Here is a 26503-nt window from a genome sequence, read left to right as displayed (position 1 = left end):
CCTGCGCGACTTTACTCGTGACAAGACACAGGGTAGCTTCCTGATGACAGAACTGCTCCAAACCAGGCGATCTCAGAATAAAATGCTGCGAGAAAATGCTTTGTATGGTGCGTGGCGTTACGGACATGCTACAGTTTTCCCTAAATTTGGAAGCTCACCGGTGTTCAAACCTGCAGTGTGATGAAGTCAAGTCAAGTCAAATGTATTCCTATAGCCCTAAATCACAAGAAAGTCTTAAATATTGACGACATCTTAACCCCCAGGAGGCCATGGAAAAATTATAAAAAAAAATTTTAAAAAATCAGAAACCTTGAGAAGGGACCACAGATGGGGGAACCCCCATTCCAGGATGATCCGCCGTCAATGGATGCCAAGTGAGCAACATTTACCACATCATGATGCTGTACAATGTTAGTTGAAATCATGTTGAACGGGATCTTAAAATCGTGGGGAAGCCATCAATTCTTTCCATCCACAACGGAGTGAACAGCCAAAGAAGCGAGCTGCTAACACGATAGCTTTGCAAATGAACAGAGGATGCCAGGCACTAATTAGCATTGTAAAGCGATAAAGTGGCTCATGAGCTTGTTTGCACATAACCTTGGAAGACATCTCATATCTGTATCATGCTACTCAAATAAAAATTTAAAAAAAAAAAATCGGATTGAATATGCAAAGAAAACACAATATATCGGAGGCAAACATAAAAACACGCGACGCAACATGAGCTACTTATTACGAGCCAGGATGAAAACAGTCAACGAGAGAACATGTCTTGGCACAACTGCGTGCGAAAAAAATAAATAAATGAAATCATCAACGAGCATCGTGAGATGCCTCAAAGCAGAATTTGCTCAGCCATTTCTACCACTTATCAGTTCACATGACACAGGTAAGCTCATTAGCATGGGAAAAGGTCACTTTGGGAAGTGGAAATCAAATGCACGGACTTGGGCAGGGCCATTAAGCCACCGGGCTATTAGTATTCATGCAGTGCAGATTAATGGGAAATATGAGCCAAGATAGCGCGACCGTGGTATTAAACTCGCAAAGAACCTCTGACATCCCTGTTTGCCCAAACCTTATTCTCCCTCTTGTCTGTATTAATATTAATGCTTTTGATTCTCTCTCTCTTTTTATTTTCTCATCTGGAGGCACAGTTCTGTCGGGTTACTTTATTTAGATTGCCTGTTTGTTGCTAGGCAGGAATCGTGGAGACTGATAGTTACACCTAATCTCAGGTGGTAAAATGTCATGCCCACTTGCGGTTTAAAAAAAAATATATATATAAATAAAAATAAATAAAAAAAAAAATCAAGATTTATTTAGCGTATTTTCCTAACGAAAGAGCGCCCCCTACCGGTGAAAGAAAGATCCAGCGAAAAGCCGCACCGTTGTATTAGCTGCATGATTCAAAATCTAGCGGAAAATATGGTGTTTATTTCCAGAATAGTGACATTCTTTTCCATACTTTCCAGCACCTGTGAACGTGACGTTTTTTTTCCCAGCAGATCCAACAGTCACCCAGCCTTCCCCGATGGCTCCATCCAACAATTTCCCCCGACCTCCCCCCTCCCCCTCTCCTGTGCACCCCGCCTTCCTCTCCATCTGTCAGCCAATAACTTTCTGGAACCTGCCATGCCGTTCGCGCACCTGTGCCTGCCACCACAAATAGAGCCGTTTGACGCACACGGCGCAGGACTTTGTCTACGTACTAAGTCATCCATTCCTAAGAAGCCCCCGTGCTGCAAAGGTAATTCATTGGAGATAAAAACTTGGCCTTTTTTTTTTTTTTTTTAATGTTTCGCTCAGACGCTTACTGAGCCGTGACGGGTACAACGAGAGCGCCGCCGGCCACGGTCCCGCTTCTCCATTACCTTGCACGGCACACGCTTCCAGGGAGAGGGAGACACGGCCGGCTCTATGCTCATTAGCTTTGAAGAAACGGCTGAGGTCCTCTGGAGTGTCACATTTCATTCCCCTTTGCACAATGCGAGAGAAGACCCTCCCCTGCAATCGTGCCGAGTTATTGCATCTTCCTCAACCATCTGTTAACAAGCAAACGGCGCTGGCCAACGACGTTCTCATACGATCAGAAGCTCTTAAAAGTTGAAAATAACGACTTTAATGATGCCCTGATTATTTATTTATTTATTGCTGAAATTTAATATCGATCGTTTACGTCATGTTTTTCAAACAACCGTTATGGCGACCAGACATGAATGGAATAACTTGAGTTTATTCTTCTCAACAGTAATCGCCACTGGCCCGGGTCCAAAAGTGACTCACATTTATCCTCCCGTTCGGACCGGAACGCGTCGTTTAAACATCTGCCGCTCGGTCCAAATGCGACTCGAGCAGTTTGAAATGACGCCTACTTTGAAACGACTCCACTTAACAGTTTGGAGCGTTTGAGCCACGGGGACGAGCAGGGAGCGACCAAAATATCAATTAACAGCAAGTGAACATTTCCATTTCTGGAAACGGCAATAAAGACAAAGAGCGGCGACGGAAATGGTTTCATCTCCAGCGCTTGGTACGAAATAATGAACGTGCTCAAAATAGTGAGCGCAATTGGTGGCATTTGCCTCGGCGGGACGCCGACGACTTTCCCGCCAACTGTTGAATGACAGGCCATTAGCGGAACACCTGTTCTACCTTTTGCCGTAAATGTCAAGACTGGAGATCAGCTGATAAACACAAGCTTCGATTCAAATGAGAACTCAAGACGCCAGACACGCACTGTTGACTCCACATTCACTTGGGATAGTTAAACGTTCATTGATATTCCCGCGGCTAACTTGAGGACCGACGGACCTTTCTCCCATCGGGATTCGGCCGAGGAACGCAGATTGCTCCGACACTGGCTGATGATAATTTGGCAAAGCGCGGCCCCGGCCAAAATGCTTACGGGTTCTTCCGATTCTCTTGTTTGAGGCTAATTGCTTATGACGTCGCCGTCATTTATTGCGTGGAGCCTCGCGATGGCGGCCTGAAATCAGTTCAAACACTTAACTGCGTGTTATTACACAAAGATCGTCCGAGAAATTGACGTTCATAGGCATGAAGACAACTAAAGTAGATTGTCTCGTTTTGGCGTTGGAGGGGTCAATTAGCTATTACCATTCAGTCACAAGATATCCCTACTTAAGTGGGCGACACTGCATTAACTTTTAAATCCTATTCCAATTGAATCAGATTTTCCTTCAGCGACCCGAAAAACACAAATGAAAATGTTTGAAGATGCCATGCTTTTCGCTACAACGCTTGTGTAAATCAATTTAATCTGACATTGGCCATCTGAGCCAACTGTCATCTCGGCCTAGAAGTCGGCTAGGTCGGACGGGAAAATGACAGAAGAGGAGCTAACGCAGATGCAAACTACTCCGGAGCTTCTGCACATGCGTGAGAAGTAGTACCCCTCCCTGCCATTGGCGGCGCTAGTCAAAGCTTAGCCATATACGGTGATGTCAAATAAATAGTTAACTTCTTGAGGAATAGCTTCAAATTTCACCGTTTGTCATCTTTCGTCACTTCCGGGTCTTATCCAGTGCACTGATTTGATAGCTAACAGCCAATCACAGCGCTCATTTAATCCGACAGCCCGACCGGATTGTACATGTTGAATCGGCCCAACACGTCCTGCCAGACGCCCCAACCACGGCTCTGACTTTACGGCGTGTACCGACTTTCTGACGGCTGACTGGTGTGTTGAGGCCTTTAGACTTAGCGTTGTGTAAGCGTTCAAGAGGGAGCTTTAAACCCACCACATTTGCACAGCTTCCCGCAGAAACATGCACCAACGAATCTTTGAGAGGGTCATCGGAGATCTCGAAACAGTGAAAGAGTATCTTGGGTAATATTGGACATGATATTTTTTTTCCTCAAAACATTTTATTCATAATAGATATTCTATTTTGAAAAGACCTGGAGTTCATATTTCTATCTCGACCAGGGTCTTCACCCTGTTCCTCGAGTGCCGGCGTCCTGCCGGTTTTCCATCTCTCCCTGCTGCAACACACCTGGTTGAAATGATCAGGATTGTTATCTAGCTTTTGCAGACCTTGGTGATTATGTGATCATTTGGTCATCAGGTGTGTTAAAGTAGGGAGAGATGGAAAAACAGGCAGGACGCTGGCCCTCGAGGAACAGGATTGAGAAACCCTGATCTAGACCATTAATAGAATATCCGCGGTAAATGAAAAAAAATGGAAGTGCTAAAAATGGCAAAAAGACTTTAGGAAGTAGGGTTAACTATGAACGTTTCGACATGGTCTTATTTCGTCCATATTTATCGTAGTTTCTCAAAAGTCAATTCCACTTCAAACCAGCAGGGGGAGCCCTGCGGGAAAGCAACGATGTGACTCGAAAATGACTGGCTTAGTCACCGCAACATAGCGTACGGCTGCCAACGAGCTGAGTGTTTATGAATTTGATCGAGATCACAGCCTTTACCGTTCCGCCAGGGTGTGTTTGGCAAGCTGCTTCCACATCTGTACCGCTTCCTCATGATTGCCGACGTGGATCCCGGCTCACCATCCTTCGCAAGCGTTGCCGACTTTGTTCTGAGATTGCTTCTGGGCCGGAGGAATAGTATTGCCTGGGCGAGCCTCAACCTGCTCACCTCCTCTGTCAATCAATAGGTTCCTTCCCGGGCTTGGGTTCAGCGATCATTAATAATAGCTGAGACGCTCGTATAGTGAGAATAAACTGGGGGGAATCTGGTATGTAATGGTACAGTAATGGCACCTGCGCGGAGCAATCGACAGCTGCTGATGGATAAACCCCGGGAAAATGGACGGGGAAGCATTTGGATTTGTAAATGGGGCACAACTGGCGCCCCCGTCCAAAAAAAAGTCTTGTGGGGGTTCAACGACTGCAAAAACGGGGTCGCCTCGGAGACAACTCTTTCCCTGTTGACGCCCCCTTTGTCTTCTCTTATCACATCCCATCGTTTTCCCAGACGACGCGTCGGCACTTCGGACAGCGGGGACAAGAGACAAGACAAAGAAGCCCGGCCAGGAAGGGGGAGATATTTTTTGCCCTCTAACTGACAAGTCCTGAAATATGGCCCATTCTGCTTAACCAAAAGGAGCACATACATTTCTATATTAGAAAGAATTCCCATTATTTCTCCCTGAGCCATGAAAATCAATTGTAAAATGATTGCTTTCACTGACGACGGGGGAGAGGGCAGTTGGCCAGCCCCAATAGGAAGAAATAGAAGTTTTGATTTTTTTTCCATCCCCAATTCTATTTTCTCATGGGAAACGGTCGAGATGGGGAATGCATGTCTCACTATTGCTATTTTTCAGTCCATTTTGCTAAGAGTGGACCAAGAGGGATTGGGCCATCTCCAAGGAAACAAAATGTAAAGACATCTACTAAATAACCCTTACAAGGAAATCATTTTTTTTAAACTTATATATTATGGTTATGGTCTTAAGAAACCAAAGACCAAGTCCAAAATCATCAATGCTTTTATCTCCAGTAACGGTCTTCTTATTGGACTCTCTCAAAAGAGCATCAAACAGCTGCAGCTCATTCGGAACGCTGCAGCTCGGATTCTGACCAGCGCAAAAACATCCAAACACACTACTCCTGTTTCAAAGGTTTAAGACTGGCTCCCAATTAGCTGCAGAAAAGATTTTAAAATTCTGCTACTGGTGAAGAAATCGCAGAATGGCTTGGGTCCGAAATACATTCAACAAATGCTAATTGACTAAAAAAACAGTTGAGCTCTGAGGTCCGTAGACTTGAGTCAATTAGCGGAAGCCAAAGTTCAGAGTAAATATGGTGACGCTGGATTTTGCCGTTATACTGCACACACAAAAAAAACGTGCGTAAATGCTTTTAAATCCAGGTTAAAAACTTTGCTTTTTTTCTCAAACCTTTGATTAAGGTCCTCTAAACAATTTTAATTTTTTTTTTTAGATATTTTAGTAACCCAGTTTTATGTCTTTACTTTTAAACGTTTTCTGTTAAACGCTGTCAATGTCCATTTGAATAATTTTTTAAGCTAATTTTGTTGTTTCTGCTTTGCTTTTGATTGTTGTTAATTGTTTGTAACTATTTGCTATATTATTGCTAATATTGCAATTTCAGTACAATGTGCTTTTCTTTATTCTTTGGCTGTAAGAAATTACAAAGTTCCAAGTTACATGTTACAGTTGAGTTCGAAGAGCCATTACGTGTTGTACGTCGGACTAAAATGATGTAATGATGTAAAATGAGACATGCATGATGCAAGGCCAATATCTTGCGGATTTTAATGTACAGTTTTGAAAAAAATACAATCCAGTACTTTCAACATTTTCTTCCAACAAATACTCAAGTCTAATTTTCATTATCTTCAAAATAGCAAAATCCGAAATTTGCAGTAGACTTTTCCATTAATCCGGATCTGTATACATTACATCTAGATTATTAGCATACGTTGTGCGATTGAGACAAATCACTTTGTCTCCACGTGTCCCATTAATGACCCTGTTGTGATTCATCCCCACCCTTCCCGTCTCTTGTGAACCATATGAAGTGCCCTCTTGAAGGGCGGGATCACTGAGCCGCCCAAAGGCCACTTTCAGGCAAAAAAAAAAGGCCCATCATTATACTCACTGGCATTCTTATTTCATGACTAATGGATGGGAGTTTCATGGCGCGCTCCTCCGTGTAAAGTGACCCCGGCTTGCACCACGCGTGCGTCTAAAAAAAGCAAAAGCGCCCTCAGAGATAGTCACAGGAGACCGCGGTTCCACCTCTCCGTATTGATACTCGGCGAAACACGGAGAGGCTTTCAACAAAAGTAAGGCCGAGACCACTAAAAGGTAATGGACTGGTGATCCCGGTGACCAATATAGTCGGAGATAAGGGGGAGCCCTCTTGGAGATGCTCACGTGCCGCATCCGGGAGAAGGAGGTGGCGTGCGGTATTAGAAAGCTCAAAGCGCATCTGTCGGTGAGAGTCTGTGTGTGGCGTTAAAGAGAGCCAAACCCTCAAGAAAGAAAGAAAAAAAAACGAGGTCTTTTGCCAGAGTTTACAGCAGAAGGCAAAATATATTAAAAAGAAAATATATATATACACTGTAAACGGTTCGTCAACGGTTTGACAGGAATTTAAGCATGATAGAAAATGAAAAAAATTAAGGACAGGTGAGGACTCTTCACAATCCCAGGAAGTGAGTTTTGGCCGACTGTAGCTGCTTGTGTTGTCCCATCCCAGAAACTGCTTAAAAAAAAAAAAATCCGCGACAGTTGCTCAGGGATGCCGAGAATATTCGATTTATCACGATGATGTCGACGAATTTTAAAAGTCAATGTCTCATTTATTTATATATTAAACTATTTGCCGCTCTCAAAAATACTTCATCTTCTATTTCGAATCCGGGTCATGACTGAAGTAATTGAAGTTCATGGCTAACCGGCGTTAGCGTTAGTAAGAGAGTCCGAAACTCCGGGCGCATTCACAAAAAGGACGTTGTAAAATTCTCTTTCACGTCAGCACGACGGTGACAAACGAGCATCGAAAAAGGAAGCGCGTTACGGCTGATGCTCGATTTAATCACATTCTCGCCGTAAGATTTTGCCTGCTGGTACGATGATGCCACGATTTACATCTGATCCGATTTGTTGACTGATCGCAACGACTGTCGGTGATTAGTCGACTTGCCAAATAGTGACACGCTTTCACTGTACTTCAAAGTCGACTTATTTATGCAACCATACACCAACGTGTGTCACCGGGCTCATATGACCGACCTCCACTCATCTGCCTCGTTATTAAACCTAAACGAGACGACTTCAATATCGCCCACTTGGCCCGTTCGCCACTACTCTCGGAGCCTCCTCATGCCGCCGCCTGCCGTTTTTTTTCATTCTTCAGTGTTATTGCTTCCTCCAGAAGGCCACTTTTAGGATGCACATTAGAAACTGGCCTTCCATTTTTTGCGTTCTTATAATTCACTAGCGAAGCGGTTGACCCCTAAAGTTGCAGGACGTCATGGAAACGCATTTAGATACCAAATTCGAATCATTTCTCCATTGGAATGCTCTAAAGGGAAGCAAAGCACATCCTGCCGTCCCGTATTATGCATTAAAAATTGAGGCGGGGGTTACACTCTCTCTGTTACCGGTCGCCATCAATATTTGATCAGAGCGAACAGCGACTGGTAAACAATACAAAAACAAGGTGACTGGGGGAGAGAGGTGAGGAGCAAGGCACGAGCAGAATACGTCCCCGCCTTGTGACGGTTGAGTTGGCGACAACCAAATACATTTTCTCCACAAGCCAAATTTGAGGCTCCGAATATGCATCGCCTTCAGATTTCACCAGGTCATCTTGTAATTTGCCACGCTTGCGTCGACACCACCTGGCAACAAACCAATATTGTAACCGTGTCACGGTGATGCGCACAAAGTGTTAGCCGCTAAAGAACTACAGTTGCTTTTTGACTTTCAAATGCAGCTTGGAGCAAACGTGAGTGGCGTCATACGGCCTCATACTGGTCAACCGAGACTTCAACCTCGCGACTCTCCCTCTCGGCACAAAAGGCGGCACTTCCTGTATGGGACGTGCCAATGTGAAGACGGGAACTACGTTGTATTTTCAATGGAGAGGATGATGATGTTTGGTTATTTATGAATTTATTATGATCATTATTATTTTATGTTGTGTGTATCAGTTTTATGTTTTGTTTTGTGTACAGCACTCTCAGAGATGCAGCTGTCGTGAAAGTGCTACAAAGAGTCGAGTTGACTACTAAAATGTGCGTACGTGTGATTTTAAGCTTAATAACACCAGTTTATTTCTTTTCATGCATATTTTCCAAAACACAATATTTCTATTCATTAAAAAATGGGGAGGGGCTTGAATGGATTAGTGGCATTTCAATCGCATTACAATGAGGAAAATTCATTTATTTTCCGGACTATAAGGCGCACCTGTAAACAAGCCGCACCTACTCTTTTGGGAGAATAAAAAAACGATATACAAGCTGCAGTTTTTTATATTGAAAAAAATGCGTTGTTTATTGCATGTACAGAACGCTTTCGTACTGTGAATGCACATAAAGGTACAAAAACAGATTCTTAAAACAGTGCCTTTTAACACGGCAACAATTTTGATAATTAAAACAGAACAGACCCAAGAGAAATGTTTATTTAGGGTATTTTCTGAACTATAGAGCGCCCCCTACCAGTGAAGGAAAAATCCACAGAAATGTTGCACTGTTGTATTAACTGCATGGTTCAAAATCTAGGAAAAAAGTAGCGGATTATAGTCCGGAAAATACGGTAATATGATTGATAATACTACAAGCTGGTTAACGCTGTCCAGCAAACTACATTTGTCCAGTGCAGTATCGAAATGATGCGCACGTATGCGTAAACTACTTTTATGTCATCTAGAGAAGTCGAGACAAAAACGAGGATGAGACGTGGGGGCGACGTGTGGTTTAGTTAATCTTCTGAGAGTAGCTTCTCCCATCAAGTTGCGGTGACTTTAATCAAATTATGACCTTGTAAAGCAAGCGCTTGTCATTTGGGACCCTAATCTCCTCACTAATGACTAATTAGCCCCATCACCTGTTCCTCCAAGCCTCCATTACAACCCAGACAAAGCTTAAAGATAATGGAATGATAATCTAAAAAATCTGATCCAAAATAAATATCAAATGGGCGACCAGACTTGCATCAATTCAAACTCTTGAGATTGATGAGGGACTCACAATGCAGCTTTTGTATTTAGACCGCGTTTGCAATGAAGCCGGGCTGCCGAGGAGAAATAAATTCATTCGGGCTAATTAAGCCAAAAGAGCAGAATTCAACACGCGGGTTGTTGAAATGATCCCGTCAAAAAGATCACCTGACATCGGGACGAAGCCCTTGGAGTGGCCGTTTGCCGTGTTTGTTGGTTTAGGCGCCCGTCACGGGTTCAGCCATCATGCGAGAGTCTTCGCAGGTGGAGGGGAGGCGCTCGTGCAGCTGCGGCACTTGGCGGCGTCTATGCAAACAGGCGGCTCCCATTCATTAAACCTTTTTAGAGCAGACACGCGCTCCCTCTGCGGGCCCCGAGCATCTGCCTCGGCATCTCGAAGAGGCCCCGGCGAGCGCGCGGAGGCCGACCACGCAGCCAGACTTGACAAAATTGGGAAAACGATAGCGGCCCGCGGGGGGGACGACGACACAATCAGCTCTCGCTAAAGTGCGAGTGGAAAGGCGACGGCTCTGCTCTTCATCACTCCTTCCTCATCGTCTAATCACAGGAACATCTGGCAATGAAGAATGCAAAAATAAATATATATCCTGCCTGATTTGACACAAGAGCACCTCAATTAGTTCTTCAAAGACACTCATGGGAGGGAGGAAACAGCAGCTGGGAAACAAACTACACTCTGGTTGTACTTTTTAGGGTTTTCACTCGGGTGGTACTGCTTTTGTGGCCTTAATGCAGACACTAACGAGCACTATGTGGTTACGGCAATGTAGTTTGTGGAAATTGAAGGGGCAGGTCCGAGGGTGTGTGGGGGGGGATGAACTGACCATGGCGCCATTTAGCTAGGTGACTTGAGCTCGGCTGTTGTGTCGCTGTGACCTTTCTCCTTGCTTGGAAATTAATTAAAAAAAACATATACAAGCCGCAGCAGGCTATAAGCCGCAGTTTTTTGTTGAAAAAAATTTAACTGCATGTACAGAACGATTTTGTACTGAGAATGTCCATGAAGGTACATAAACAGATTGTTAAAACCTTTTAACACGACAACAACTTTTCAAATTAAAACAGAACAGACCCAAGAGAGAGAGAGAAAAAAAAGATTTATTCAGCATATTTTCTGAACTATAGAGCGCCCCTATTGGCGAAAGAAAAATCTCCAGAAAAGCCGCACCGTTGGATTAGCCGCATGGTTCAAAAGCTAGGGGAAAAGTAGTGTCTTATAGTCTGGAATCAAGTTAAGACCATGGAGCAAGTCAAGCGAGTGTACCAGTACACCATCAGTGACCCTCGTTGAAATATCCACCTCTGGGAGAGAAAAAAAAACAAAAACTTTGCAAACTGAGCATAAGACTAGCAAAATGGAAGCACGGCGAAGGCACCTCAGGCAGTTGAGGTTTCACAAACGGAGCGCAATAAGCAACATTTCCACTCATTTCTCACCTCTTTTGAATTTTTAATTCATTGCATCAATTAATTTCGTGGGATTAGTGAAGTGAGTCGACGTTGAAGTCCAGCAAGTGGTTTTAAAACTGACGATTCTGCATTTATTAAGATACCGATTCTCAACAGGGGTACCGCAAGAGATCAGCAGGTGGAGAAATTATCTAATTTCACATGATTGGTCTGATTGATTTGCCTTCTGACGCACTTCATAAAAGGCAGTTTGTGCTTCTGTACTTTCGTGCAAGTGTGCATAAAGACTTCAAGTCCCTGGCAAGGTGTCTCAATGAATATCACTGAAGCATGCACACAAAACACACCAGAAGGTGCAAGGACGGGGACAGTTTTTTTTTTCTTCCCCAGTCAGGGGAAAAGGGAATGTGGGGAACGAACCAGGTTATGCGAGGCCATAAATGAATAAAACATGAACTATAGCGTCACATTAACGCAACTGGGCGAGAGGTCCCCCAAAACAGTTGCGCCTGTCATGTCTAATGTTGCGCACACCGCAAATAATGCCATCAAACGATCGATTGTCATCATTTTTAGGCTAAAGAGCTTCATTGGTATAATTTATAATTAACAATGTTGCACTTTTGACACTGACAAAAAATGTGTTATTTAATTGAACCACAACAAGAAAAATAAATAAATAAATAATTGGATTGACCTGGCTGCTACATTTATATTAACGTTGGGGGACTCTCCACGCTTCACTTTTGGCCACAGCTAATTATAAGATGAGAATATCCATCCATCCATTATCTGAGCCGCTTCTCCTCACAAGGGTCGCGGGGGGTGCTGGAGCCTATCCCAGCCATCTTCGGGCTTGGCAGGGTACACCGTGAACTGGTTGCCAGCCAATCGCAGGGCACACAAAGACAAACAACCACTCGCGCTCACAATCACACCTCGAGACATTTTAGAGTGTCCAATCTACCTGCCATGCATGTTTTTGGAATGTGGGAGGAAACCCACGCAGGCACGGGGAAAACATTTGATCAAACATTTGCATTTTCGATCGGGCAAAATGCAAGTGACGCTGCAACGGCGTTCACCTGCGATTCAATTTTCCAATCTCAGCAAAATTAGCCGCTGGAAAGCTCGTCGCCGAACCCCGTATGTCGGTCTCATCGTTTGGATGCGCGGCGGGCCAAAGTGGTTGGACGGTATTTGTAACGCTTTGACAGTCAGTCTGCCACTCTGTTCTTTTGCGGCGCAGGAATCCCACAAAACAAAGCGGCGGGCGAACCAAGGATGCCGTTTGACGTCCTCGTCGGCGAATATTTGATGTGTTTTGATGAGGCTCCCGTGGCGGTGGTGGGCTAATCAAAACAGCGAAGGGAAATCAATGTTCTTTTAATAAAAGAGGACTTTAGGTGGGAGGGAGACAGACGATTTTTTGCTGGTGACAGGACCTGTCGCTGCCTTATCTCGTGCCTCTCAGATCCCCCAGACAGGCAAATATTTTCACTGTAAACACCGCCGGCTCGACAGGCTGCGTGGGCCCGCCCTGTCACGCTTCTCCACTTGCTACTTACTCGCTCACAACCACAAGTTTCTTGTATGTTTTCTTTCAGCTGACACAAATACACAGGTTTCCTATGACACTTACAACAATTAAACACTTCAGAGAGGAAGTGATTTTTGTGGTATTCAGACAACCAAGTTTATCATGGGCGAAACATTGCAGGTGAAAAAAAACTTGATCATTAAAAGCTTTTTTTGTTTATTTGTACGCCTCCCACATGCTTTAAACACAAAAGTGCCCAAAACACACTTTTTAGAGCATTCCTCAGCCCCCGTTCTCCTGCTGTCAAAAAGACTGTTCCGCTCGCGCAGTTCTCCCAAAAAGTGCCAAGTGTGCTTCCTTCAAGCTGTTTGTCACTCCCGGTTGAGGTTTCCTGGAAAACTGACGAAAACAAACACTGGAAAATCTCTTTATTCCACCTCCATGTCGGCGGCCGGTGTCATGGCGGACACCCGGCAAAGCGCACAGAGACGCACTGAGCAATGAGTCAACTTGTGGCTGTGCCGCATCACACCCGGACATACGTGTTTAGCTTGCGTGAAAGCTTTTGTTGCCAAAATCATCCTCTAAACTCATACGCATAACAGAAAAAAAATACAGTGTGTATGATACTGTAAATGCATAACAAACAAATATCTCTTGGGTTTTTCAGTGTGAAATAGAGTATCATATTTTCTGGACTATAAACTGCTACTTTTTTTCCTCGATTTTGAACCATGCGACTGAGACAACGGTGCAGCCTTTCTGCGGATTTTTCTTTCACCACTAGGGGTGCTCTATTGTGCAGAAAATACACTATATAAATCTCGATTTTTTTTTTCTCTTGGTTCTGTTCTGTTTTAATACGCAAAGTTGTTGCCGTGTTAAAGGGCACCGTTTTAACAATCTTTGTGTGTACCTTTATGTGCATTCACAGCACAAATCATTCTGTACATGCAGTAAACAACTCATTTTTTTCAACATAAATCACAAAAGGAAACTCAGAAGAAAGGTAGGAACTCTAAATACCGACCTCCCTGTGAGAAGAGTTGCTTCAAAATCTACTCCATAGCCGGTGTGCCAAGTATGAAGCGCCATATCAGGGGGTTCACTGCACCTGCAACTCAACCACCCCGTCCCCCAACTGCCATCCAAATCCACCCTCATCCAGATTAGCCTGCAAAGCGGCACATGCATCCGAGCCGCCAGCAGAAAGACAGCGGCGGCGCAGTGAATTCCGGTAATTAATCCCAGATTACATGTGATGGCACTCCATCAGGCCAGTTAGCGACATGAGCGTCTTGCTTGACTCCCACACACACACACACACACACACACACACACACCCGCACACACACACACACACACAAAGTCTTGTCTTCCAAGTGTACAACATTTCTGGCAGATCCTTATTGCTACTTTAAGTCTCAATTACTTCCCTAAGAGCGGCAGAATCTGCCGGATGGTACGCAGGCATGGTAAATGACAGCTGGGTCATCACCATGGCAACCGTGAACCCCCAACTATACTCGGCTATAATATGCACCAGCTTGGACACCTGTTGTGTTGCTTTCAAATATCCAAACTACGTCATAATCCTTTCCACCTACATTACGTTGCAATTACTTTAAATCAAGCTCAGTGATTTATAAAATCATTTCAAATGCAAGTAATTTATGCGTTGCGCATCCTGCAGGCCGAGAAGCAGCCCACCCCACATACATTTTTTTTTTTTAAACTTTTTTACAATCACTGGAACTTTCAAGCCATTTGCATTCCCATAAAAATGTGTCAGTGCACCTGAGAATAGTTGGCATGCTCTGAATATCCCATTCCTTTTCAGCAATCTCAATATTGAAAGAGCGGCAAGTGACATATGGGGGAGGGGTGACAGGGGCGGCGTGGGCGGGGGTCTACGCCCGGAGCCCTTGCATTACGGTAATCATTTAGTCGTGACAAATTAATTAAAAAGAATAATTAAATAATGAACACGTTAAATATGGCAATTAGAAATCTTGTCCTACATGAGTGAATTGGAGAGAATTTAATAGGGGAAGCTAACGGTGCGATGGAGTGTACCAAAACAATTTTTATTTAATGCCTCTTCCACAATAAAATGCACGAGAGGAACGCTTGCGATAATGTTATGACAGCGTTAACAGGAAAGTGTATAGGATCAAAACATCAATATGATGAACACCACTTTCCCGGCTTGAATATATTCATTAAAGTTTCCAAACTGGCCTCTCCGGCCACTCCTCTGCTTGTTGCCTAGCAACCCCAGCATTCTCGAGAGGATCCTGAAAATGCGGGAACACCCCGACGTGGCTCCCGCAGCTTCGCGACTCGACCCGAGTAAGCCGGGTCACGAGAAATGATGGGGTTAATTCCAATCTAATTCCCTCCATATATCCTCGACAAGATGCGATTTTTAAAGTTGTGCTGGTGAGAGCACATGAAAGGAACACTTGATGAAGCGCCATCCTATAGACTGCGGCGTACACTCGCATGTTTCTCAGACCGCTCTCACTTAGGCAGTCCCACACCGACATCATCAACAGCCACATTTGAATTATAGTGGCACATTCATGGAATTGCACATGAACAACAATATTACCCTAAACAGTTCCAACCCATCCAAGAAATATAAAAACAATGAGCAAAAAATGGAGAAGCCAACCACTGCCCTGATTTTGTTAGACGAAAGAAAAACATAAGCATGGGTGGAAAAAAAGGGCCCTATAAGGCAGTGGTGTCCAACCACAGGGCCACGGTCTCTTCACGGTCCGTGGGCTACTTCGGACCGGGCCCCTGCAGGCCGCACAGATGAAAGAAAATACTTGCAGTACTTCCGGTTTATTTATTATTTGAGGCTGAAAAATATTTCATTTTGAAAAGTTATTGCATTCTCATCTATGATGGACTCTTGAACTGAATTGTCTTGGTCACATTACGCTAATATTAAAATCACAAGCCAGCAAAATGCGGAAAAAAAAAACAGACCACGTAAGTTGTTCTGCGCATAATGCGGGGAGCCCCCACAATCACCCCGTCATACGTCGTACGAGTACGACTGTTTAATTTAATTTAAATGGCCAAATTTTCTAAAAATCATTAATGAGCTGTAGCTTGACAGATTTTTTTTGCATTATGCTACGAGCAAAAATTGGGACGATTAACGACGATCTTCAGACAAGTGTCATGTGGATGCCTTGTAGGGAATAGCCAATTTTTTAATTTTGTGCTAGCACGTTCCAAACTTGGACAGGGATTTTGCCAGACAGGAAAAAAACGTGAGTGCTGAGAAAGAGAAGTGGGTGATGTCCATTGAATTCAAACTTAACAGGAAGAAGCATCGCTGATAATATCACGACCCCAATTACGGGTACTACAAATATAGATATTACAATTTTTTTCCCAGAAATTTCAACTCATTTCTAAGATTTTAAATATTATTGGTGTGAGGTTTTGCGGAGGTCTTCACTCTAGGGAGTGCCATCCTGTTTTCTATTTCCTGATGCGTAGGGCACTTTGAACCACCCCGCAGAAAACGAGGTGCTCCAGTATATATATATAAAAAAAATTGCCTCCCATTTGTCATGCATAAGTTATTACACGGGCGCCTCCGCTTTATCCACCTGTCTTCCCGTGCATCAGCATTTAGGCGTCATTCCGAACGTCCCTATCCGTACATCTTCATGTAAATTCAAATCTGCTCATCTCACACTCCAGCGGGGAGGACGTGATCTCGTATGCAACCCGCGTTAAATCTCGCTCAAACCGTCCGTGGGCTAATGTGCGTTTTTGCTCGTGCGAATGATGAGCTTGGACCACTCGGCATTAGACGGCAACACCACGTTCCGCCCGAAGGAAGTGAAAATGTAAGGGGGGGGGGAAAATGCAGTTTTGCAAGAATCTCCGGTCGAGTTTTCCCAATTGTGTTAATGGAGTTTTGCGTGAAAATACGTTACGGATGAACTCGGCTTGTCCTGACCTGCCAATCAGCGGAGGGAAAAAAAGGTTGACGTCATTGTGGGCCACCTGTGAGGTGAATTTGAAATCGATTCGTGGATTTCATCGATATGCTCAAACGGGGGCTGGATAACATACTCACACCGGAAACAGAACAGACAACAAAATAAAACAAAACTCAATTCACGTGAAATCCTTTTGCGTTTTCGGCTTCGCTAAATTCGCTAGCTCGAGGGGCTTCGCTTTGTGACGACGACGGCGTTTCTGGTAGTAAAAAACGAAAAAAAAAAGCTCTCGATATCGCATTGAAGTGGCCGACACTTTGCTAAAGCTAATGTTAACAGTATTGCAGTCTTGATAACGTTCAACAGCTGTTAAAAAAAAAGTCAAACATACCACGTACGCAAACTTGTCTCTAATCCTGGATATTTCTTTCCTCTGAAGTGGTAGCTAGCCGTGTTGTAAAACTCTGAATGTCCACAGACAGCATCCATAATGTTCTCCTCCATTCTTTTTTCCTTCTCCTTTCAAACAACCCGGCAAGTGTACTTGACGCTGAGTGTGACGTAGTACGTCCCGGAGCTGATTGGCTGCCGCGACGCGACACTCGAAGAACGCTTCAACTGCACGGAAAAGTCGGACGGGCGACTTTTTAGTGCTTCGTTCCAAACGCATCTTCGCGTCGCCCCGCACAAACGCCATTGACTTAAATTCAATCGCGCCACTTTGGTGTGAATTACATTCATACAATTTCAAAGAAAAATAAATTATTTAGCATCTAAATGCAGGTGAGCACTTTGAATAGTGTTTAGGCCAAAAGATATTCAAGCTGCCAATCACAATGGAAGGCTTAACAACCAAGTTCCTAAATGCTAGACTACAGTTCACTGTGCAGGATTGTAGTCATATTTTTTACTTTTCTGAAGGACACATGGAAGCATTTCTCTGCTTTCCTATGCGACAAAGTCTGGAGAGAAACAAGTTGCTCGGAAGAAAAAAAAAAGTGTACATTCCTATTCCAAAATCATTTTAGGAAGGATTTGAAGTCACTGGAGCAACGCCGCAAATCAGGTGGTTTCCTGGGCTAACAATACGCAAAGCTCCATATCTACAGCGGCAATAGACAGATAGCAATCAAAAGGTTTTAGCGGCAAGCCAAATGCAAACAACATGACAAGAGCGGCGCTTGGAAAGTTTGTGGCGAAAGCCGAAGAGAAATATAGACGTCGGCGGCAGGGCGAGCGCCGCCTTTCACAGGCATTACTCTAAACCCGGGGTGTTATGATCCATCGCAGCAGCTCCATCATACATTATGAGATGTTAAAAAAAAAAAAAAAAAAAGTGGAAGAAGCGGATAGAGCAGCAGTCACCACTCCAACATTAGCATCGAGGCCCGAGGGCTCTCAATAGCATCCATGGCTCTATTTGTGTACACGTGGGAATGATCCCTCCCCATTGATCCTCTTTCGTATAAGCGCTTTTAGAAAGTCATCGATTCCATCGGCCCCGCCGTGTTCCAGGAAGCCCCACCAGACAAATGTGACACTTATTTATGTCCTCGGCTGCAAATGTAATAAATGAACGCAAACAGGAGTTGTCGCGCGCAGTCAATAAGTGCGGGCTCATTTTGCATTCAGCACATTTGAACTCCTTTAATGGATGATCAAGTGGTGAAATATTTCCAAGGATGACGCAAATGTGTCATCAGTTATGGGGATTGGAAGCTCACAGCGTTACCTTAGAAATTAGCATTTCGCTGGTTAGCAGCTATGAAAGTAAACAATTTTTTTTTTTTTAGCAATAAACTTTGACATAGTTGAAAGTGATATTCTGCCAATGGGTGAACATTTTAGGATTTTAGCGAGGAGCTTGGCTACCTGGTCTGTTTTAATTCTTATTTATTTTTTAACAGCGGTTACCAAGGCAACCACCTTGTTTTCATTAGCTTCAGCAACAGTGTCGGTCACTTGAAAGCGATTTTAAAACCTTTTTGTCCTTGCTGCCGGAAACGTTGCAGCCGTCGTCACAAATCGAAGCCTCTACCCCCGTGTGGGCAAACTACGGCCCGGGGGCCACATGCGGCCCGTTAAATGTTTCAATCCGGCCCGCCAAACTTGAAAAAAATTAAATGAATAAAACTTGTTAATGTTTTATTTTCTAAATATTGTGGTTTATCAAATACATATTGTTATAATGCTTTTGTTCACTTTCGTTTAAAATTAAAATAAATTTTCTCTGATGAGGTTACCAAAACACTCCATCCAGCCCCTACGTCAAATTTTTAGAACCCATTGTGGCCCCCCCAATCAAAAGGTTTGCCCACCCCTGCTCTACCCCGTAAGCGTGAATAAGCGTCATGCGTTGTGAACACCTTCACGATGGAACGCCAGTGAATTAAGCCACGGCGAACGCTCAAACGGATTTGGTGTGAACGTAGCGTTAGTCGATGGCGGAGGGGACAAGCAAATGTAGTTTTCAAACATCCAAAAGTTCGCCTTTGGGCAAACAACTCACATACCTTCAATTCTTTATTTACAAAGTATGAATAATAATTTTTAATTAGTGAAATAAACAGCTGTAATATTGTAAAATTTGTATTACAAAATGTATCCTTTTTTTATCCTCGCCTTTTAATGTGGACTGCGTTTAATCTTATTAGCATGTGCGACGCATTGCCCCAGCTCATCAAATTGCAGGGCGGTAGACGCGTTTAGTTTTCAGAAGTATATGAAAATGCAAAAAGAAGGCGACGCAGAAGGCGCCAAGACGGTCTTTAACAGCCTCCATTACGAACGACAAACAGTGGAAAAGAAAAAGGCAAGCGAGTAGTTTACTGGCCTGCCTGGCTTTAAAGCGTTTATGGTGCAATTCATTGTTTGATTACGCCTCCATGACCACCAGCCATTTGTGTGACAAAATACTATTAATATGCTTATGAAGGGCCAAAAGGCATGCGCACATTTGAATAACAAACCCGAAAACCAATGCATTCAGCAACTTTGAAGTGCGACACAAAAGAGGGTTAGATAAGGATTTTCCTTGAAATACATATATTAAGACACACATTATTCGTCAAGCACCATTTAACGCCTCCCATCAATACACCTAGAAACAATGTTTCCCCTCATGGAAATTTCCCAAAGGAATTGTGCAACAGATGGAAAAAAAAAATTCAGATCGATTACAAGAAATGCATTTCATGATTAAAAGTAAATGCGAGTATTGCAGTCTAGTACAGGGGTGTCAAACACAAATGCACAGTGGGCCGAAAAGTAAAAAACAAAGCTGCGGGCCAGCATTTAATTTTTTTAAAATAATATAAATGCCATTTTTTTTCAATAAAATCTTTTCATAAGTGGTTTTATTAATGCAATACAATGTTTAGTTTTTAAAATGACTTTGAATGTTACTATTATCCTATAGAATGTAAAATGGTATAGTAGTCATTCGTTATAGCCTCGCGGGCCAAATATAATTACACTGCGGGCCAAATTTGGCCCACGGGCCACAGTTTGGCACCTGTGCTCTTTAAAACAGGCAAAAAAACCAAACAAAAAAAAAAACTGAGCTGTTGTTTGGAGTAACCACGCGAATCCGCTATGAACGTAATGAGGGCACGACAATAACTCGCTTTGGCTTTAATGGCCCATTTGTTTAATGTCAAACCTCGCTAATTAGCAGCGCTAAAACTTCTTTGCCACAATCGGAATTAACATCAACCACCAGCCCAAACAAAAAATATCTCAAATCATCTTTCCCCACTGAAATGAATTGCAGCATCTGAGTTTTTCTCCACCAACTCAAATATTTAATGTACACCGTGGAAACTCTTTAGCATGATGAATGTTGGCACTGTTGGTTTTCTATGACTCAACTCCATGCAATTTATTTTCCATGTCGCAAGAAAATTTCTTCCGAAACCAAAAATGGATCTGCAATTCCTTTACCACAACGGAAAGTCAAAAAGAATACTGCAATGTGTAGAATTTAATTGGAAATAGCTACCATTTGTGAAAGTAGTATTAAAAACTAGCACTGGTTGTGTGTATTCAGGTCAAATGTCCCCGTAATGCATAAAAACAAACACACACACGCACACACACACACACACACACACACGTCTGAGCAGACCATCCGAGGTTGTAAAAGTGTAGAGTCATAATGTTCCCCGCCTTGGGGGCTTATTAGGAGGCATAAAACTTGTATGATACCTTCATTCATATTCTCTGTAAACTCACTGCCACATATTTTGGTGGCTAACAACACACACACACACACACACACATATCTGCAAAATATAAGCCACTGTTTTGTGCCGCATGATTGATTTGCAAAGTAGGCCGGCGCTGAAAACGTATGGGAAGAAAGCGAGGATTTGCCTCCGCGCGTGTACGCAAATTGCAGTGTCAGATTGCCGCATGGATGTTGTTTGTCTGGCACGGACTCAGCACGCCAGCGATTTTTGGGCCCCTCTCTGCAAACTGACGTGTGCGTAAGCTGCAAAAATTGGAGCTGGCGTTGATTATGGCAGTCAAGGAGGCAGAAAGGCCTGAGTAAATTGACACTGCCAAATTGGAAACCCCGGCGAATAATAAAAAGCAAATGGAATTCTTCAAAGAAAGGGCCGTACAGGAGAAAAAAAAGACTGCGTCTCAAGCGTTCCCAATTACAAGGGTTAGGCAGCTATTGAGGGAATGTGATGTTGAGAGAGGATTATGTGGCTTTAAAACAAGCCGTGACCATGACAGCCAATCAAAATAAAAATGGACACATGAAACGATCCCGTAACAATTCTGCCGGTGAGGGCTGCAGTGTGCATGCCACACCAAGAGGTGGCAGTGTCACTTTGTGAGAGGTTGTCATTGCACATGCATTCAACTGTTCAATTTCAGTCGACCAAATTTGTAGATTAAAAATTATTTGGATACTTTTACATTTAATCCTAGTTTTTCCTTTCCTCAAGTAACGTAGCATTTTATTTGCTGTAGGATAGAATGATTTTCATGAATCGTGATACGTTTCATGTTTGAATCAAGCAAATGAATTAAATGACATTTTATCAAGGAAACCCTCAGGCTCAGTCCACACCCACTCTGGATGTTCTCTTAAATCAGATCTTTTTGATTGTCATTGATTTTTATGATTTTGGAGTCAGCCAGTCCGGCCTCAAGTGCCTCCCACTGGTGCAAAAATGCTGCAGCTCGGAAGAGGGATGACATAACCCCAATCTTGGCCTCTCTTCACTGGATCCACTTGAGAGTTCGCCGTAAGATACTTGCGTCTTCAATTCTTTAAATGGTCTCGCCCCAGCGTACCTTTCAGACCTGCTCCACCCCTGCCCGCTGCCTCATGTCTGCGGCCGAGACGCTCCTAGATTTCCAGAGGACGAAGCGCGCCCTCAGGGGGAATCGCGCCTTTTCTGTTGCCGGTCCTTCCCTAAGGAATGAGCTCCCATTAAATGTGAGGGAAGCCCTCTCTGTTCATTTTTAAAACTTGTTTGAAGACACATTTTTATTCTTTAGCTTTCGACTCAACATGAGACCGTCGTTGTTCTGCTGGCATCTACTGGAAATGTGTTTTCATTTGTGGTCTCATTTATATTAGACCATATGGAAAGTGCTTTGTTACAACTGCAGCTGTTGAAATGTGCTGTATAAATAAAGTTATGGTATTTTATTATAAAAAAAAAACGCAACTTCTAATTTGAACAAACGCATCCGTGAAGTGACACGCATGCCCACAAAAACATCAGCTGACGTGATTGCGGCAACTTCAAAGATTTTCAGCAAAGATTTTCTGAAGAGAATATTTTCACGTCAACTTTTTCGCAACCGTTTGCTGCTGCTCCACCCACCATTTCTAAAGCGTCCAGACTGTCGTCGTGCACATAAAAAAAAAACAGTCCATTTAAAAAAAAAAAATCTTTATCGTAATGTTCACATTTGTGTGAACAAATCAGATGCACTTCACATACAGGATGGGAAAAATAAATAAAATTCAACGTCAGAATTGACCGCCCTTATAAGGACACGATTTTGTGATGTCGTGTGCACCAACTGATGAGATGAGGATTTATATTTTTTTTCCGCTCTTATCAAATACCTTTGCATAACAAGCGCGAGGCATAAAATTGCCACACACTTCAACAATGCTCAAAGTAGGCCAGGAAGAGGCGGCGCGTTGGAAAATAATAACAAAAGGTGAGCCCTGGCGCTTTCTCGGGGGCTCAACTCACTCTCGCTCTTTGCACCGACTCAACCAAATTGTGCCGTGTCAGCACTCTGCAAATAAGTCGGCGCCGGGTACACGCGCGCGCTTGTAATGTTTTAACAAGATGCAGTAATAGAAAATGCGCACATTTCCCTGCAAAATGATGACTTTGGACAAGCTGAATTATGTAAACGTAGATAGAAAAAGTCCACACACCCTTAAATTCAAATGTGACCAACAAAAAGCGATAAATCCATCTAAAACTTTCTCCACCATTAATGTGATGGGCACCATGCGGCAAATTAAAGCAGCCACTTCAAAGTATCCAAAGCTGCAATTAGCCGAAAATGTGTGGGTTGCCTGTCACATCCTCAGCGGGGATGCGCGTTCCAAAAAAAAAACAAAAAAAGCAGACGCAGAATTTAACGCACTTGCAAGTACATTGGAGCCATCGCCTTGTTAACATGTTGGCGCCCCCCAGGCAGCCGGCAGATAAGATGACAGATATCAAAGTCTGTCTTGCCCTTGTCGCAAATAGTTTCATATGACTTACACACGCACACGCACACACACACGTTTACCTCTTGACAAGTGATGAGGAAACAAGCAAGCTTAATTCCTGGATGTGCTATCAGTGACAGGACTGCATGGGAAGCAGTTGCCCTTGGCCAGGAGGCGCACATTACGAGTGGAAGTGATCCAACATGGCAGCGTGGCGTCTTGCTTGACCTGAGGAAAAAAAAGAAACAGACAAAAGGATGATTTGTGTCAAAAACATGGAGGGCGACGCCGTGACGACTTCAGCGTCGGCAAGGCGGAAGCTGCAGTGAATACTTACAAATTTTGGAGTTTTGCTTGACAAAGGCTGTCATGAGCGAGCAAAATAAGAGGCGCCTTCGCACAATGACGTCACACGTTCTTCACAGTGGCAAAAACGTTGATTGGCATCATGTCGGAAAGAGAAGGAATTCCCCATTAAATGACAGGAATTCAATTTTGTTGTGAAAAATCATATTGAGTGGTTTATTACAACTGATGAAAAAAAAAAAGGAAATATATTTCCAGATTCAACGATTTATATATCTGATGAGTAAACATACTCGCGTTCATATTCGAATGCGTTTCCATAATTATAGAAAAATAATTCCTTGTGGGAAATTCGTTTCGAACTCAATTCATGAAGATAGATTGGCGCAAAACGTGGCCTTTTTATAACTTTTTGTTAAATTAGGGACATTTCACATTCACAAAGCCAAATCTTTTGAATTGACTCCATGTTTTAAGTAGGTTTTTTTCAATCAATCAAATTTTAGTTATATGGCACTTTTCATACATACATTTTTTTATATTGATTGATTCTCTTAAATTTGTAGATAAAGAAAAAGGTATTTTTTTTTTTACATTTACTCCAAGTTGATTCGTTTGCCAATATATATGATTAAAGGTTATTTTTTGATATAATTTCTGTATCTGATCAAATTAAACGCTGATGTCTGATTGTTTGTACATATTTCTTTTTGTTTTGTTCTTGTTGATATATTGGTAAAGAAAATGCTACTGAAGTGTAAAAACAATTGTTCTGTCAATAAAAAAAAAAAAAGAAAAGCGGAGCCATTGAAAAATGTTTGTGGAAATGTCAGTCAAAAAAGATGACATTGCATAAAGAATGAAAGGCAGACAGAAAGCCGGCGGTAATTCACAATTCATCAAGTAAATTGATTTGAAAAAAAATGGTGTTAATTCAGACATTGTTAACATGATCATTCAAGAATGAGCTAATTAATTGTAACATTCAAAATGAACTCTAGTTAGCTGGCAGCTCAAGGCCAAACAAGCTTTTGTCATCATCATCTTTAGTTGAAGCCAACGGTGGTTATCATGACTCACACCGATTGGGGGTCGCATGACGAATTTTCCAAACTGTCGGCTTTCAGTAACCTAGAAATGCTAATTCAGGGGAAAAAAAAAAAAAGGAAAACACAAAAAACAACCTAAACAAACCCATTTATATTAAATAAATAAATGCTATAAATAGAAAGAACATACTGTACTTGAAAAGGTGGTTAACTGCTTTTCTGAGCGAGGCTTGACTTCGCTGGTTGACTTCAGCCCTATGTTGCCACCAATCTCCAATCAACGCTGATTGAGTTCAAGCGTCGGCCCGTCGCAGCCCACAAGACAGCTGTCAACCAAACAACCAATAGGAAGACACGGTGAAGTGACGTCAGCGTCACAACAACGATTACAAACTTTCCATTTGGTTTGATTTTTTTTTTTTTCATTCACAATATTCATTTTTGAATCGTAATTCAGTCAAGGGCCAGGGCTGGCAAATTTGAAGCAAATACACTCAACTATTATTTCACAACCAAGACACAAATTTGAGAGAAAATAGGATGACAAACCAACAAACAAATATCTGAAAAAAAAAGACACTACTAGAACAGCCTTTATTTTTTTTCTGCCTGTCAGTACACAGCTTACTAATAGCTGGATATCAACTAAAGCAGTGGTCCCCAACCAGCGGCCGGTACCGGTCCACGGGTCACTTTAGACCGGACCGTGGCGGGCCGCGGCGGACGAAAGAAAAAAAAAACAGCAACATTTCCGGTTTGTTTATAATTTGAGGCTAAAAAAATAATCTTATTTTGAAAAGTGACCGGATTCCCTCCGTTACATCCATCTATGATGGATCAGTGACTAGTGGTGCGACGGATCATCTATGACCCGTGATCCGTACCTATCATGCCTCACGGTTCGGCCGGGCGTGATCCGCAAAATGGATGGTGAAGAAAAAAACTTGAGGCAACTTGAAGTTAAACGAATCCTCAAATTAATTGATTTGATTTTTTCAAATGATTTTTTTCTGTCTCTTGTCCCGACACCGTCATTTCGGAAAGACATGAGTCATTGACACCAATGCACTCGTCTTTAGTTGACTTTTATTTTGAAGTCAGCCCTCGTGGTGGCGTAACGTCTACCTTGACTTCCGTTTTCGACCTCTCGGCTTGCTTTCTCGCAGTTGTATTTGACATACGTTGCCACCAACATCAACACAACGTCATCCCGAAATCATATTCAGTCCCCAATTTAGGATGCTAATGAACGCTATTTAATTACGCCGTCATTGTATGACACGACACAAGTGAGTGGCGTTAGTGGCTGCTATTTGGCTTGCAGCTAGCTGTTAGCATTATCAACAAGTACTAGCCTCCCCTGCCCTCCCCAACCTTGGTTGCTGGTCCATAAAAGTTATGGACTTGTAAAAACCAGTTTGTGGCAGAAAAAAGGATGAATACTTAGAGGTACAAGGTCCTGCTGAATTGTGGGTCACTAAACAAGTATCCTTAGCTTAATGCTAATAACTTGAGGCTCCTCCGGCAGCATGATCAGGGATTCCTTCGCTCATTTTTCGAATCCTGATTCTGTCTAAATTCAGTTAGCATTAGCAACAAGTGCTAGCTCCCTCAACCCCAGTTGCCGGTTTGCAAAAGTTATGGACTTGTATGAATTGTTCCACGGCAAATAAAAAAACGGTTGGGGATCACTGGACTAAATGCTTCAACAGCCTGAGGTCATGCTATGTGGCCACTGAAGCGTCTCGTCTCACGTGACACCAACCCCGTCCAACTCTCAAACTGGACATTTCCTGCGGCCTCATTT

The 26503-nt window shown here is 43.0% G+C and overlaps 1 long non-coding RNA gene across 2 annotated transcripts in view; it reads right to left on the bottom strand.

Annotated features, from left to right (window-relative positions):
• The window catches only part of LOC148338900 (uncharacterized), a 78530-nt gene extending 53566 nt beyond the window's left edge, over positions 1-24964 (bottom strand). The window contains exons 1-5 of one of the 2 annotated variants that reach the window (XR_015842942.1): positions 24887-24964; positions 24730-24787; positions 23679-23758; positions 23422-23569; positions 12896-13060 (exon numbers count right to left, since the gene is read on the bottom strand). This is a non-coding gene — a long non-coding RNA (uncharacterized LOC148338900). Of the gene's footprint in view, positions 1-12895; positions 13061-23421; positions 23570-23678; positions 23759-24729; positions 24788-24886 lie in introns of those variants that run through there. The other variant, XR_015842943.1, reaches the window with a different exon arrangement.
• Between the last annotated feature and the right edge of the window lie 1539 nt (positions 24965-26503).

Source organism: Idiotropiscis lumnitzeri, chromosome 4, assembly GCF_059441095.1.
Source record: "Idiotropiscis lumnitzeri isolate Australia: NSW breed Sydney's pygmy pipehorse chromosome 4, RoL_Ilum_1.0, whole genome shotgun sequence".
In the NCBI taxonomy this organism is placed as follows: domain Eukaryota; kingdom Metazoa; phylum Chordata; class Actinopteri; order Syngnathiformes; family Syngnathidae; genus Idiotropiscis; species Idiotropiscis lumnitzeri.
The sequence above is the reverse complement of the archived record's forward strand: the minus strand, read 5'-3'. Positions and strand labels throughout refer to the sequence as shown.